The sequence below is a fragment of the Arvicola amphibius genome, chromosome 15 (assembly GCF_903992535.2).
Source record: "Arvicola amphibius chromosome 15, mArvAmp1.2, whole genome shotgun sequence".
Taxonomy (NCBI): Eukaryota; Metazoa; Chordata; class Mammalia; order Rodentia; family Cricetidae; genus Arvicola; species Arvicola amphibius.
The window spans coordinates 54,299,942-54,313,928 of record NC_052061.1 but is presented as its reverse complement, the minus strand read 5'-3'; the positions used below and the strand labels follow the sequence as shown (position 1 = coordinate 54,313,928).

Genomic DNA, 13,987 nt, shown 5'->3' with positions numbered 1-13,987 from the left:
CACTTCATTTCTTGTTTTACTAAGAGTAGGCTGGGAATGAGTGGAACAGATTTCAAAATTTTGGAAAAAATAAAACATAACCCTGAAGGAAAAGTTTTAGCAACAAATATCTTTGTACTGATTTTCTTATTACCGGCAAGTATTTAGCGATCGTAGGAAAACAAAACCTGAATGACTATTTAATATGTACTTCTCAACTTGTTTTGTTGCTCTGTGCTAGACACTGAACCCAGAACCTTGCAAGTATGAACACAGAAAGACTCTACCGTAAGAGACACCTCCAACTTCTGCATTCACGCTGTCGTGCATCTTTAACAAAGGCAACTCTTACTCCTGCTGTATTTATGACATTTTCCAAAAGTAACATTCAAGTACTAAATGTGGGAGCTGGAGAGAGGGCTCAGAGTTTAAGAGCACTGGCTGCTCTTCCAGAGGCCCTGAGTTCGATGCCCTGCAACCACATGGTGGCTCACAACCATCTGTAATGGCATCTGGTGCCCTCTTATGGTGTGTATACATAAATAATAAATCTTTTATAAAAAAGAATTATAAATGTACAGTTTCAAACTTCAATATCCTAAAAATCAAATAGTACAACCCCACTACTGACCTCTAAAAAGGGTAAAATCATAACAGGAACTAAATCATACAAAATCTATAAAATACTGGCTGTATTAGAAAGAGCTAATAACATCCTAATTTCAGAGTATGAAGTTTACACCTATTCAATATCCAGTAAACACGTAGGCTGTGAAATAGACTTCTATGCTTCGATTTGGCACATACTGAATTCTACAAACATTTTCACTCCTCTACTGAAACTATTTTCCTTAAGCAAAATGCAATGCTTTTTCCTATGTTTAAGACTTTTACTTGTTTTTTGTCTTGTTTTATTTAGACCATTACCTTCAACAGCCACAATAAACAGAATCCATTCTTTTCCTTAAAGAACATAATCTTGATGTTGCCTAGCACAAAAACATGGCCAACTTCCAGTATACTCAATAAGGTGGTGTTATTTTGTTTAACTGATTGCATTCATTCATGTGTCATACCTTGAAAAGAACTAAGGCCTTCATTTTACATTTCCATGACATACACACAGGCATATGCAAGTAATATTTACCAAAATAGACAGAACTCTGCCTCCCAAGTACACTGTCTTTGTTCTGTTTTAAACACATCATCCATCCCATCCATACCTTAGCTCAGCCCATTCCTCATTCAGACCTCATCTTCTCCACCAAACCTTCCAAAACCACTTAAGCCACGGCTGACCTTTTACTCAAAAACTGAAAGTACCATCTGGCATGGTACACTGACTGTAGAAACAACTCTTTGGTTTTTGTCATGTTTTCCTGAGTGGCACACAATTGTCCCAACTAGGGAATTCACTCAAAATCAAAGCCATGCGGACCTCCTCACAAAGTTCTTAGTCTCAGTACCCTGACGAGCTAAAGGCACAAGTAAGGACAGCCAGACGACGGACTGCCCATAACAGATCTGACTAAGCAGCAGCGCAGATTCTTCCCAGTCATTTGCATCACATTTATATTATATGATGACACAGGAAAATGGTTGTCCGGGGCTGGAGAGACGCTCAACAGTCAGGAGCACACGCTGCTCTTTCAGAAACCCAACTTCCGTTCCCACAGCCACATCAGGTGGCTAACAGCCATCTCTAACTCCAGCTCCAGGGAATCTAAAGCTTCTGGTCTCCGGAGGAGCTTGCATTCAGTGTACGATCTCATATGCAGACACACACACATCTACAGACAATTAAAAATGTTTTTTTTAATTTTAAAGAAAATGGTTTCTCATGAAAGAACAAGACTGTATCCTGCAGTCCTGAGATCCAGCAGCCACTACCTCTCATCTCAAAGAGAGAGCGAAGTACAGATGTGAAACCAAAGTCCTAGGGAGTGGAGCTCCAAAGACATCCAGAAATCCTGAGTCAGAGACTTCTCTGGAACCAGGGTTTCCCAGAGAGAAGACACTTCTAAGCCAAACTGAGGCTCTGATCACTGCTCTAGGGAAGGGGAGTAGAAACAAGCTAGTCTTTAATTTAAACACACTAATTGCTAGGAAACCCTACAAATCCCTACCCACTCTCTAAAATGGCTGGCGAAGAAACCAAAAGTTCAGAGGGAAAGTAAACGGCCCCCTTTCTACTCTACACTCTGGTGTTTTTATCTGCGGCCTACACTATCTGCCAGTATTGACAATGAATAATTCCCAATCCCAGGCTTGAGGTCACCTTTCAAAAGCTCAGCACTGTAGCACCCGCCTACCCTCTTGTGGTCACACCGCCCCCACCTAGCTAGCCATGTACTTTTGTTTCTGTCAACACGGACCCATCTCACCAATTCTCCTTCCTAAATAGAATTCTTGTTTCCCCTGCTACTACTTGGGATCTCTAAGTTTTTGAGTTTCACCTTTGTCACCAAAAATTTTGGAGTATCCGCATGCCCATTGTTTATAAATTAAAATACATGTATTTCTATAGCAATACAATAAAATTATACATAATGATAAACACTCTGAACTTTTAAAAGCTATAAACGCAGTATCTAAAACGTTCTTCCTTAGAGTCTGATGAGTCATTTTACATCTCCCTGGGCTTAGAAACCTGTATTTTGAAGCCTTGGTATAATGAGACTGCTCCTGTAAGTAAGGAATGCATGTATACACACCCATATGTCCTTATATTCATAAAAATATTACATAGTATGTACATGCATGTACATGCAAACAGGTATGTATGCATTTGTGTCTATGTACTGGCTAGTTTTGTGTCAACTGGACACAAGCTAGAGTCAGAGAGAAAGGAGCCTCAGCTGAGCCTAAGACACCCAGCTGTAAGGCATTTTCTCAATTAGTGATTAATGGGGGAGGGCCCAGCCCATTGTGGGTGGTGGTCCTGGGCTCTGTAAGAAAGTAGGTTGTGCAAGTCAGGGGAAGCGAGCCAATAAAGCCCTCCTCCACGGCCTCTGCATCAGCTCCTGCCATGCTTGAGTTCCTGTCCTGACTTCCTTCAATAATGAACAGCAACATCATAGACGTGTAAGTCAAATAAACTCTTTTCTCCCCAACTTGCTTTTGGTCATGGTATTTCATCACAGCAACTGAAACTCTATCTAAGACAGCCTGCTTACGCATGAGGTAAATTGGAAGGAGTCTTTTTTCCCATGTACACATTTCATGATGACATGCATGCTAGACACATTGGTATTTAGAAGATAATTATTATCTTCTAAAGCCACACACCAAAAACCAAGTTCTCAAACTCTGAGACATTTACAAAGGAGAGCTTCGTTCTTTCCCACGCAGCTAGCTCCTGAACCGCCCTCACCTACCTGCTGCGGTCCAAACCTGTCAGCGCACTTCTGCTTCCTGAGCCTGTGTCGCTATCACTCCAGACCGGATCCAGAAGACTCGCTTCCTCTTTCCTCCCTTATCCTCACATCCCTGACTACCACCTAACCGACATACAACAAGCAAGCTGCAAACATATAAGCACAGTCACAATAAACAGTAATATGAGAGTAAACGTGAATATAATCAACTCTCAAACTCACTGATTTGCAGATAAATGATAAAAGCTTATTTTAACATATCCACAAAATATGATCTTGGATTCTATCCACAGTGAGTCTTCAAATCAACAGGGCTTCTTACGCATCAAGAATTTTACATTTAAATTATGAGGGGAAAAAGTCCTCTGAACTTCCACATGTCTCTCTCACCACTCCGGCAGCACAGTTAACAGCAGCCCGACAACAGGCTGTGTTATGCACTTCCCTCTCTACCTGTAAGCCAGGGTTGGTTTTGTTAGCAAAAAGCCAAACAGTAAAGGAACTACATTACACAGCAAGCATTCTGGACAAACTATTAATTTTCAAGTTAATCTGACAAACCGATTAAACTTCCTGGTAATAACAGTAATAAGAGGTAATCAGTTATACTCGAAGTTAATCAACACAGAACAACAATTTCATTTCAGCGATGTTGATTCTGGGCAGATTCAAGCCAGGCTGACGAGAAAATTGAAACAAGTGTTGTTAGAAGCACTAAACCCAGGGTCCTGCGGTGATGGTGCACGCCTTTGATCCCAGCACTGCGGAGGCAGAGGCAGGCAGATGTCTGTGAGTTTGAGGCCAGCCTGGTCCACAGAGCAAGTTCCAGGGCAGTCAGGGCTACACAGAGAAACCCTGTAGGGAGTGGGGGTTGTACTAAATCCAGTGACTTTTCAACGTTGTTAATTCTGGACTTGTACTTTTTGCTTAATAATTTATTTTTATTTTATGTGCGTTGGTGTATGTCTGTATGAGGGTGTTGGGTCCCCTGGAACTGGAATTACCGACAGTTGTGAGCTGCCATGTGGGTGTTGGGAATTGAAGTGCCCTTAACTGCTGAGCCATCTTCCAGCCCCATGAACTTGTACTTTTCATGGATAGAACACTGAAGATTAAAAGCACCGTGGGGGGAGAGGGGTGGAGCCATAGATGCCGGGTGGTTAAGAGCACTGGCTGCTCTTCCAGAGGACCCACACGGTGCAGGACAGTCATCTATGGTCCAGTTCCAGGGTATCTGACTCTTCTGTCCTCCACAGAGTCTGCAAGGCACACTGCAAACTTACACACAAGCCAACACCCACCTACGTATATCTCAAAATTAAAATAAAACCTTTAAAAAGGTAACAACCGGGGCCAAGGAGATGGCTCAGCACATGAACGTGTTTTCCCAAGCTAGGCAACCTGAATTCAATCCCTGGGATCCACATGATGGAGGAAGAAAATTTATCTTTTGACCTCCGCACATGCCTGTCACTACACCCACACATAAAAATAATTATAAACTATAATTAAAGAAACCACCTTAGTACAGAACTTCACATCCCTTTAGAAAGAATTCAACAACACAAATTCTTTATCTGTAGCACTGTGAACTCAATACAGATAAGCTAGAATTTGCTTTCTGCTCGCCTAAGAAAATACCATCCTAGTATCTTCTACTCTCCAAGGGCCTATAGACACCACAAAAAGGTGTTTCATCTGTTGTATATTTGCCATTCCATCATCTTCAGTCATTAATCACTGGTGAATGAATCAAAATCACTCATAAATATGAGTATCATTCCGAGAATAAGTCAGTCCTTCCCTTCTCACCATGATGTCCATAAATGTGTAATAGGTAACTTTCAACTAAAATTTCTTAGTCTTTTCTATAGGTTTTCTAGGATGTCAACTATTTATTATAATGGCTGTGTGTGATTTAAGAAAGAAATCTAGTCAAAATTCACCTAACATTTATTTCTGTGCTATGCAAGCAGTAACAAAAATTAAAAAAAAAAAAACAAACAAAAATAAACCCAACTCATCCTACCCTCTTCACGTCCACGTGGAATGGCAGTCAGGAAACATTCCAAATGCTACCAAAACATTCTAAGAAGTTTGTAGGTCTTTTTAATGTACCAAGAAGCAATGAAAAGGTATCAATATATATGGAGCATTATTGTCTAAGCCTGCGGTTTTACATTTTACTGTGTCTTGTTTTGTTTGTTGGTTGGTTGTTTCTGAAGTCCAGACTGATATTGCTCTAGAACCTTATACCCTATATTATTATACCTGCTTTATTTTACATTAGGTGAGGTTACTTCAAGTTGGGCTCTAGCCCATGAACTCTCCAAACTACTTGAACTCCCACACCGCCGTGTCTTCATTTGGAAAAGGAGATAAAGAGTCCGGACACCACCAGAGATCGGGGTCTGCAGTGAGGTCAGTACGTGTAAACACAGGCTGAAAGCTGGGTCCGACCCTGTCCCTAGCATCACAATTAATACTATAGTTAGTGTAGGGGCGCCTTTTCACGTCTACAGATGAGGAAACGGAAACAGTATAATTTATTACTCATTTTACCACTAAGTGCTAGGTTTCAAATTAAAAGTTCAAATTCACTGTGGCATTCGGGATCAGGGCGGTCATAAGCCCAGGCTGTCACTAGGAGGCATGAGAAAGGGTAAGCACGAGGCCCTGGGCTGGCGGGCGGGCGGACAGGCGGGCACCGCCTCGCGGACTACAGACGCCGCGGCCTGGTGCCCGGGGTCCCGCGCGGCGCTCGCGAAAGGCGCCTGCCGGTCACGGGCGGACGGGACCCCTCGGGGGTCCGCGGGCACCGCCATCCCCGTCGTACCCAGCCTTGCCCCGCCACGCCCCAGGGTGACAGGCGGGGCTCGCGACCCTCCCTCCGAGACCCTCCCTTCGGCAAGGCCGGGCGGGGCGGGGGAGCTGCAGCCGGACGTGGCGGCGCGGCCGAGTCCGTCCGACCCGGCCCAGACCGCCCTCGTTGCCCAGAGCCCACGCCCGCGCGTCCTTACGCCCGCGGCCTTACCTTTCCGCAAGCGTCCGCCCGGCACGCGTGCGGCTCGGGCTCCGCCGCGTTCAGCCTCTCGGGGGGTCTCGGGCTGGTGTCGGCGCGCCTCGGCCCTTCGGAGGGTCTCGGGCGGGTGTCGGCCGGCCTCGGCTTCTCGGCTGGTCTCGGGCGGTGTCGGCGGGCCTCGGCCGCTCGGCGGGTCTCCGCGGCTCTTGAGCGCGGGGGCGGAGACTCGGGCAGCCGACTCCCTCAGGAAGCCGGCCGGCCCCGCCTCCGCCGCGAAGATCCTTGTCCCGGGCCGGCCGCCAGGCCTTTCTCTCCCTCCGGAAACGCATTCCTCCGCGCCGCGTCAGCCGCGCCCGCCCGGAGGAGGGGGAGGCGGCAGGAAGGAGGAAGGTGGGGCTGGGTGCAGACAAAGGAACCGGGCGGCCTGGACCTTTCTGCAGAGGGCATGGCGCTGCGGTAGCGAAAGCCCCTGATTCCCGGTGGGAAGACCCAGCCGAAGCCAGTGTCACGTCCCCCGGGATCCCGGGCCGGACCTGTGTGTGAGCTGAGGGTCCAGGAGGATGAGGTGGTAGCGTTCTGCAGGCAGCTTTCGAGCCTCCCGATCACCCTGCGGGTGCAGCCTCCCGCGCCACCCGCACCTGTGCTGTGCCACCCTGCCGGCCTGGGGGCTGCTTTTGCTCGATTCTCTATCAGGAAAGCCAAATGTGGAAAGGAAAAATCGTGTGTTTACGGACTCATTTTCCCTTCCTTCTCTGGGGGGGAAAAAAGAGCCAGCCGGTCTCAGAATCTAAATGAGAAGCTCGAAACTTGGACTTGCCACATCATTCTGAGAGCCGCGTGGCAGGCAGGTGCCATCAGCTTGCCTGAATGGCGTGGGCAGCCAGGAGTAGGGCGCCCTGCCGGAAAGTCAGCTCTCACTGCCAAGTTTATGATCCCGAGAAGTAGTGTTTCTGTTCTGGAAGCGTGAAAAATGGATTGCCCAAATAAATACAATAGAAAAATAATCACTATGGAAAAATTACATATTGCCCATCAGCAAATCAAATGTATTGTTGAACTAAACTCTAAGAAATGAGCATCGTTTTTCCTAATTAGTAAATGACGGAGCTTAGAGGCTGCTTCTGCATCAGCAGCCCTGTGGTAAAGCTCCATGCCCTTGCCTTTAAAGGTATTGGTTTTACCTCTGCTGAGTTAAGCCCTTTGTCCAGTCTCTGCACAGGAAACTACTATATAAACATACTTCATCCATGCTTGTTCTGCACTGCGTGGGCGTCTGATTTGAGGAGGCGGTAGCAGTCCACCACAAGATCCTAAGCAAGCTTCACAGGCAGCTCTAAAGAAAGTCAGTTCCTCAAGAACAGCTATCAACAGCTACTTAGAGACACAAAAGTAAATGGTGTACTTGCTCTGCTCCCCCAGGGGTCAGCCTGGGCTACCTGCAGAAGCCGTGAGCTCTGAAGAAAATAGAAATTGATAAATGCAGCAATCGCTCAGAAGTGTAGCTGGATTGAAGTCACACAGACTAAGAGGTGGGCAGTTCCTTAGCTATCTAAAATGTATGAGCGTTGTTCTAGTTACTTGTCTCTTACTGAGCCACAAACGTGCCGGACAAAAACAACCCAGTGACGACATTTATTTTAGCTCACAGATTCCGGGCACAGTTCATTTTTGGCAAGAAAGTTGTGGGTTGTAGTGGTAGAGTTTGAGGCCATATTAAACCCAGGAACCCCCTGTTCCTGTGTTCCTCGGGGAGAGGGGGTGTTGAATATTTACCTGGACAGAGAATATAAACTGCCTGTTGCCTTTTCAAGGCCTAAGCCCTTCCCCCACTGTAGCGTTAGTGTGTTGTTGGTATTCTCCCCAGTAATAGTTGCTGCACCTATTTAGTAATACCCGAAAGGTGGAGATAGAATTCTTTCAGTGACAAGTGATGTACAGGAAACAGTAACGTACATAGACCGCCAAAAGTCCCTGTCCTACATTTTCAGAATTTATTGTCTAAAGAATTTTAAAGAAAAGTCCCTATCCTGCCCAGGATCCTTCATTGGTTACATTTCCTTTTTTGGGGGGGGAGGGGGGAAGGAGGTGTTCAAGATAGGGTTTCTCTGTAGCTTTTTGGAACCTGCCCTGGAACTTGCTCTTTAGTCCAGGCTGACCTTGAACTCACAGAGTTCCGTTTGTCTCTGGCTCCCAAGTGCTGGGGTTAAAGCCCTGTGCCACCACGGCCAGTGGTCACATTTGTCTTGGTGCTAGAGCACCCTCTTCCAAATCATCAGGATTCTTCCTGCCAGTCACAGACCCAGTCTCAGGCTAGGGAGATGATGTAATCCTAGCTTGGACACAACCTTATCCCACAAAGGTTTGACATGGTCCCTCAGTCGTGTTCTGCTGCCCCTAGACATCTTTGCTGTCTTTCTGTCCTGCTCATGTCTGGGCAGTAGTGGGATCTGGAACGTCAGACAGTTTATATTTAAGGCAGGCACAGTCGAGATGTGCCAGTGTTTCTTGGAGGACTCCAGTCAGAAGCAGTTATATCCGCATTATTCAGACAAGGGATAATCCTCCTCTAGTCACTGAACCCAAAATCGCCATCTTAGGGCCCCCGACATTGATCCGGGCACCGGAATCTCCCATGCGATCAGCGTGACAGACTAATCCTCCTTCTTGGACCAGGGTAAAGGGAAATACAAAGTCATCTTGCTTGTAACTTACGCATAGGGTGTCTCCATGTCTCCATCTCTGTTAAGATAAGATGAGGAACACTATTTTCTTGTAAAGAAGACAACATTGCCCTTTGGTGGCCTCTGTATGTGCATACAAATTTGCAAATTGAAAACAGGTTACTCTGTCCTAACTATGGCTTTTTTTCTTTTTAATTTTTTTTATTATTTATTATGTACACGATGTTCTGCTTGCATGTATGCCTGCAGGCCAGTAGAGGGTGCCAGATCTTATTACAGATGGTTGTGAGACACCATGTGGTTGCAGGGAATTGAACTCAGGACCTCTGAAAAAACAGCAGTGCTCTTAAACGCTGAGCCATCTATCCCGCCCCCTTTTAAATACTTTTTCTTTTTTAAAAAAATTATGTGTGTAGCTATTTTGCCTGCGTGTCTGTCTGAGCATGTCATGAATGCCTGATGCCTGAAGTCTCCAAAAGGAGCTGGAGTTATCATGAGTGCCATTCCGGTGCTGGAAATCAAACCCGGGTCCTCTGGAAGAGCAGCAAGTGCTCCTAATCACTAGCCCACCTCTCCAGGCCCCGCCCCCACTTTTTGTTTTTGAGTCAGGGTCTCATGTAGTCCGGGTTGGCCCTGAACTCATTAGGCAGCCATGACTGGCCTTAAACTCCTCATCCTCCTGTCTCCAGAGTAAAATCCCTTTTTAAAAATAGCTCTGTAGAATAGCGCTGTGAGGTCCACCCCTGGCACTGAGGGAAAAATGAAAACATAAAGCGGTGCAGGCTATAAAAAAAAAAAAAAAAACAGCCCTGGGAACTACTGACGTTTCGCAAAAACGAGAAAAGGTGAAACCATCTTTCAGTTCCTACTTTTTCTATCTCCAAGTAAGTGAATAACGTACAAAGCAGCCTCTAATGCAGAGAAAACTGGAAGTATCTTGATTTGACAAGTGTTTGACTTGGGCGTGCGAGTCCGCATGGAGTGGTGGCCCTCAACAGTCTACAAGAGGAACTGTCTGCTGTACAGCCACCAGAGGGGCATGCATCCTATGTGTCAGGGTACTTGGCTAGCTTTTTTTACTTTCCGTTCATATGTTTGGTGGTTGTTGTTTTGTTTTGTTTATGCTTGTTTTCCGTCATGGAGGTAGAGCCCAAGACCTTGTTCACGTCAGCTTACTAGGTTGTCTTAAGGCATTGGGCAGCCCTTTGTGTCTCTGCTTATCTAAGAGCATGCTGTGAAGTGGCAGAACACTGGTCTAATCCTTGCCAGAAAGTCTTCCCCTCTTCCAGGTAAGTTAGTAGTGCCTGGCTCAAGGTATTGTATATGGGTGGCGTATGCGTAAGGCTGTCAGCTCTGGCCCTGCTTCCTGTACTCCATATATAGCATCCCTGCTTTTCCTTGGCTCGAGCCATGGAGTTTTGTTTCCACTGGGTGTGAGCATTCCTTGCCAGCACTCAGATGCTGAACATTTTTGAAGGCCTAGAGGGAGCAGTGTTTGGGGGCAGCTCTGTGCAAACACGGAGTTTGTGCAGCTGTGGTGGGGAATGTGCCTTCCTAAATAAGACGGGATATGCCAAACACGAGCACTTGAGCTACACTGACGTTATTTTGGGAACCAGGGTCATTCATTACAGGAAATGAGGGCCGCAGAGGGTCAGTAACTGCGAGACGGCTTTGTCTCTTTTCCTCCAGTTAACAGCCCTGCGTAGCTGGGGGAAATATAGCAGTTACCATCTTGAATTAGAAAGGGAGAGCTTCAGTGAGAAGCAGGAAGGGTTGCTTTTCCTGAAGAAGACAAAACAAAACGTATATTTGTTAGGAACATCTCCCGGCACTCACTGCCCCCAAATTAGCCCTCACAACTATGTTATTAAGAATTCTTGTCCCACTAAGTCCCTGCTTCAGGCCAATAAATGAAATACCATTGAGACCTAAAAAATTTGTAAGCAGAATTTCATATATGCATGCATATTTTCATTATTTTGATTTCAGCTTTCTGTTAGCAGCAAGATATTAGGAATATTATTTTAAGCACATACATAGACAGCCCCCCTTCTATAAACAGGGTTCTTAAACCTTTGTTGCTGTCCTGTGTTTTGAGCTATATATATACATTAATCTACCTGAAAGAAGTTTCAAAACATTACCTAGGTCTTCCAAATACTTCTGTATAATGAGATTTTCATTACATATTGTTTATATGTAGAAATAGAATTGAACTCAGGGTCAAACTATACAACCAAGGGGCTGCTTGTATTTGCTTTCCAAAGTTAAAAAAGAAGAAAAACTTCAAAGGGTAACTAGACTTTTTTATTTCAGGTTTTTAGTTTAAGGGCTGTGGGTGTGGCTCAGTGGTAGAGCAGCTTCTCAGTATGCGCAAGGTCCAGGGTTCAGTCTCCAGCACTGAAACCAGAGTCATCGCTTTAAAGAGTAAAGCTGAAATACCTCCAACAAAACTATATCTAAAAATGACCTAACCTGCGGGCTAAAGTGCATGACTCAGGAGAGTCCTTGTCTAACAAGTAAGAGGCCCCAAGTTCAAGTTCCAGCACCACCAAAATAGAAATAAAAAACGAAAAAGAATAAGAACTGGAGAGATGGCTAGGTAGGCAAGAGCACTTGCTATATAAGAATAAGGTGCCAGGTTCAAATCCCAGCACCCAAATAATATCCTGGGCCTGGTCACTGGCCTGCCACCCCAGGACTGCAGGGGATGGAATATAAAGGTGACTGGATTGCTGGCTGTTAGTCTAGCTCCAGGTTCATCAAAAGAGTCTGTCTCAAAGGGGCAAGCTGAGGACCGATAGAGTAAGACCCCAAAATTCTACTGTGGCTGCTATACACATGTGCACACACGCACACAAAACACATGGATACCAAAGTTAAAAAAAAAAAAAGTAAAAGTCACCTTTACTCGCTTTTTAAGGATGAATCTAGATTCCATGTTCAAGCATTTCCACTTGGTTCTTGGCACAACTGGCTCTGAGACTTTCTGCCTTAAGCTGTCTGTGTGGCTGATGGCTGATGTCATAAGCTGCTCCCTCTTCCCTCACTAGAATCCCCTGGTTAGCACCGCTGCAGCAGAACTCTGTGGACGTTTTAAGGGGGAAAAAAATGGGTCGTTGTGTGGTTTTCCTGAACTAGAATGAAATGGTCTTGGTTTAAAAATGTTGCTAGTTCAGTTTAACTCTTTACTATCTTCAATACCTGACTTGCCCTCTCTGAGCTGCATTTATACGAAAATCCTCTCTGAGTGTTCTCCCTTTTTGATAAAAACAAATCTTCCATTATCTATAATTACCCAGTGTGACTAAAATATCAAACTATTTTTTTTTTAATTTTTACTTTGGATTTTGCCTACCGAAGTAAAAACACTTCAATCAAAATTTCATCCTGATATACAATATCCACTTCCTGGAATTGAAGAAACTAAAGTTTACATGTATTTAAACTTCGTATGTGATTGTGTGTGTGTGACTTGGGAACGGTCCATCAGTACCGTGGTGCATATGTGGAACGGGACAGCCTTATGGAGTCAGTTCTCTTCTAAATGTATGTGGGTCCCAGGACTCAAGCTCAGGTCTTCACATACCTCTACCTATTAGGCTTTCTCGCCAGCCCTGACTCATATGTAAACATGATTTATTATTTTTACTTATGTGTATGGATGTATTCCTGGTATGTGTGTGTGTGGTGTGTGTGTGTGCCCTTTAGGTTGAAGCTGCAAGTTTTTGTGAGTCTCCAGTGTGAGTGCACAGAAGTGAACTCAGGTCCTCTGGAAAGACCAGCAAGTGCTCCCAACTTTCTAACCTTTTAAACCATCTCTCTACCCTGAATATACTATTTTTAAAACATTCTCTTGGGATCCAGTAACTTGAATAATTAACTGCTTTTTTGTTGTATTCTTTGACACAGGGTCTCATGTAATATAGCCTGGTGTCAAAATTGCTATGTAGCTGAGGATGACCCTGAACTCCTGATCCTGGCATACCAGATGCCCAATTTCTGAGGCATTAGGGCAGGCTAGTCAACCATTACATATCTGAGCCATATCCTCAACATTTTTTCTTTTTGATAGAGAGGCTCACTATGTGACCCAAGTTGGTTTCGAACTCACAATCTTCTTGCCTTCGCCTCCTATGTGCTGGGATTTCAGACATGTACCATTACTCTAGACCAACTGTCTCAAATTAAAAAAAATGAAGCTACTAAAGTATAACAAGATAGAGAAAATGCCCTGCAGTGACATAGGACTAGAGTGACCTGCATTTTATCAGCCAGGAAAAAGAGACAAGAGACCAATACTAGGTTACTGAGCTCAGAACCCAGACAGCTGGACTCCAGAGTCCACATGCTTATCAAGGGCACTTACCTCCTCTGATCCCCTGGATGACTTCGCAGAAACAGTGTCTGCTCTGCTCCAGCCCCACTGGGGAGGCCAGCCTGGCCAGCCTCCAGGGAGGAAGAATCTATATGAGTAAGCCCAGTTTCCAGGGTCAGCATTTGCAGTAAAATGACCTAACATCCCCATCTCTATGTCTCTCTGAAGAAGTGAGGACATGAGCAGGCTGTTAGGACTTGGACCCTAAGGGATATTGTTATAATTGTCATATATCAATGTAAAAGAATATGAAGATTATCCAACCTAATCATTCCAGATTTTGTAGTTACATACTTTTATTAGAGACCTTATATATACCAACTTTCTCAAGGGCAATGACAATCCCTCATGTGTCTAACATAATTTTATGCCTCCAATCATATTCGTTCTCTCTACACTTCATATAAAGTCACAAACTCCTTTCTGCTAAAATGTTTTGTTAAGACAAAACAAACCCCCAGAACATAGCAAACAGGATGAAGATGCAGAGAAACTGGAGTTGTTGCACGGTTGGTGAGCATAAAGATACTGCAACTGCTATGAAGAA

The 13,987-nt window shown here is 44.9% G+C and overlaps 1 protein-coding gene across 1 annotated transcript in view; it reads right to left on the bottom strand.

The window, feature by feature from the left end:
- Itgb1 (integrin subunit beta 1) overlaps positions 1 to 6,548 on the bottom strand; it is a 43,210-nt gene extending 36,662 nt beyond the window's left edge. The window contains exon 1 of the mRNA XM_038312858.1: positions 6,391 to 6,548. The gene's annotated coding sequence lies outside the window, so the exon portion shown is untranslated. The remainder of the gene's footprint in view (positions 1 to 6,390) is intronic.
- Between the last annotated feature and the right edge of the window lie 7,439 nt (positions 6,549 to 13,987).